Genomic DNA, 1,169 nt, shown 5'->3' with positions numbered 1-1,169 from the left:
GATCTTATGGACGTGCAGATGGCCCAAATGTGCGAAACGTCTCGTCTTATGTGCCTGAATTTCCCACCCTGTGACACCGAAACTTTCTCCGGAGGTTACGAAGAGTGGCCATCCTTCCGTGACTTGTTCACGGCAGTTTATATTAATCACCCCACACTTACCCCTGCCCAAAAATTGTATCATCTCCGATACAAAACAACCGGAAAAGCCGCAGCCCTGGTTAAACAATACGGTCTTTGCGGTGAAAACTTTACGCTTGCATGGAATGCTCTCAATTCCCGATATGAAAACAAAAGAATCCTGGTCGACAAGCAGATTAAAACTCTTCTTACTCTATCCCAAGTACATTTTGAAAACAGCGAAGCATTACAGACACTTCAAAATTCCATTAACAATTCTCTGTCTGTCTTAAATTCTCAAGGCGTCCCGACAGAGAATTGGGTCCCAATCCTGGTATACATATGCTCGTCGAAGCTACCCCAAGAAACGTTATCTTTGTGGGAACAGTCCCTAAGTTCTCGCAAAGACCTCCCAACCTGGGAGCAAATGAACGAATTTCTTACAAAACGATATGAGGTAGTAGAGCGGCTTCACGGCATGAAACATATCAAGCCCGGGTTTCTTCAGAATCGAAGTCATAACAGAACTCAAAACTTCTATGTTGAAAGCAACACGACGAACCCTTGTCCTATGTGCGATGGAAATCATCCCCTTAGATTTTGCTTCGAATTCAAGAAGTTGCCTGTGCGTGATAAATATAAGGTGGTCCGAGAATATCAGCTGTGCGAAAACTGCTTCTCATTCTCCCACTTAAGAAGTGACTGCTCAAGTCAAAATACGTGCGCAGTTTGCCATAGAAACCATCATTCGTTACTCCATGTGACCACTCACAATGATCAAAGCCAACAGGAGAAAAAACGTATCGCAGGCATCCAACCGCCAAACACTAAGGCGATCCAGGAAACCTCAAAACCCGAAGGAAACACGAAATCAGACAGCTCAAGGAAACTATAACACATCACAAACACCCACAAACGCGACTGACAATTCTCAGTCACCCGCCAATACATACAGTCCACAGGTGCAATCCATGCATACAGTAAACGAAGGAAAAACTCTACATCCAACAGCTCTCGTCTTAATAGAGCATTTCGGAGTACTGCATAAGG

The sequence above is a fragment of the Rhagoletis pomonella genome, unplaced genomic scaffold, assembly GCF_013731165.1.
Source record: "Rhagoletis pomonella isolate Grant_MI unplaced genomic scaffold, Rhpom_1.0 Rhpom_scaffold_12471, whole genome shotgun sequence".
NCBI classification, from domain to species: domain Eukaryota; kingdom Metazoa; phylum Arthropoda; class Insecta; order Diptera; family Tephritidae; genus Rhagoletis; species Rhagoletis pomonella.
Note: the sequence above shows the minus strand (reverse complement) of the source record.